This window comes from Mixophyes fleayi, chromosome 2, assembly GCF_038048845.1.
Source record: "Mixophyes fleayi isolate aMixFle1 chromosome 2, aMixFle1.hap1, whole genome shotgun sequence".
NCBI lineage: Eukaryota > Metazoa > Chordata > Amphibia > Anura > Limnodynastidae > Mixophyes > Mixophyes fleayi.
In genome coordinates, this window is record NC_134403.1 from 134,805,455 (window position 1) to 134,807,311 (window position 1,857).

Here is a 1,857-nt window from a genome sequence, read left to right on the forward strand (position 1 = left end):
AGTCCAGCAAAATATTATTTACTTATAAATTGAGTTTATCTGTTGGTGGGTGGGTCTCTGTACCAATGTTCATATTGGAATCTGTGATAGAAGTGAAGTAGAACAGTTTAGTTCTCCATTCCTGAATATACAATATGTCCAAGGAAATAGTGATTATTGCTCTTATGCCCAAGGTATGCAGAGCGATTGATGATTGTCATATACCATGATTGTCTGAAATCATTCACGATGCTCCGTCAATAACTTGATTTGGATTATATCATCCAATTTGGCAAATACATATGTGGCCTAATCAGACATTGCATAAAAATGTTACAAATATATAATATATATATATATATATATATATATATATATGTGTTAACCCGTGCATGATACTCATGCATTCTAGTCAAATCAAGCTACTTAAGGTCTTAAAAAGGTTCTTGTCATGCATTTGGGCCTAGTCCAGGCCTCCTCAGGGGAAGAGCGTTACTTCCCGACGCAAGCGCCCTTTTTTAACGTGGTTTTGTCCACATGTCACCACCTCATCATTTTTCTCCATCACCTCATCCTTCATCTTCATCGCCACATCCTTCATCAAGCTACTTAAGGTGTTAAAAACTTCCCACTGTCACCCCCGGCAACCACCAACCACTCCCAACTGTCACTTCTCCTTCAAGAAATATATAGGTCAGTGTATAACTCTGCCCAGCAGGTGGCGCTGCAGCTTGTTTTTTTTCCCCACACACGCCACTAGGCATTTATATAGTAGATATAGAAGACACTGACATTATTTTAAATGAACATTCTGCATTAAAGGCAGACAAAATGTAGAGGCATACTGTACAGTTTACTAAATGTGTAATGACTTTTATTTAATGCAATTTCTGCTACAGTATCTGTTGTATGCGTCATATGAGACTATGGTGGGGGTGGCCATATGCAGAGGACTGCAGACATCAATCCTACTGAAGTTCCCGTTGCAGGAAATCATTTTTTGCAACTTTTGTGAATGTGACCTATGGCTGTTATGGTGGTTTTTACCAGTCAGTAAATTAAGTCTTCCACGTTCTATATCTAATTGTCAGCTTCAGATTTGCACCACTTATTGAGTATTGGTAATTATAGCATGACTGTAGTGTTGTTATAGCCTATCCCTAAACAAAGTTTTTAACAACCACACAAGCAGATGACAGCCATTAGAATCTTAATATATGTATGTAAATATTACTTTACCATTTACTACTTCACACACTGTTTGATTTTTTTATTATGTTGGTAGAAGCATTGTAGCCTGTCAAAACCCATGGAAAACGTTTATATAACGTGCAATATATACATGTAATTTGTATTTTTCCAGTGCCGATCTCATGTGACAGCAGTCTTGCAAAATGTACAACATGGTGACGGCTGGCTCTCTGTAACTAGTAGCTCAGACTGCTGTACACTCATTTGAGCACTGCATGTGTTACATGGCTATGTAAACAGTACTGCAGCATCAGTGGCTTGGTTGAGCTTAACCTTTTTACATACTGACTGCAACACAATTGTTTTTGTATTTGTCATTAGTGCCAATAGCTATCTAAGTAGTAATACACAGGGAATTTATTATATCAGCCAGTGCCTGTATTAAAATGCTAAACATAAAAATGGGAATCCTTGTCGCATCTGAAAGGGAATGCTGGCATATTGCCAGAAAACACGGGGTATATTTAATATATGGTGCTTTGATGACATTTTCTTCAATTCTGCAATTTTATTTTAATAAAAGTGCCGCATAGTAAATATACCCCACAGTCATTCATATAGCAAGTAGAGGAAATACGGTAGGGAACCCCCCCCCCCCCCTCCCAAAAAAAATTGTTAGTGTATTCA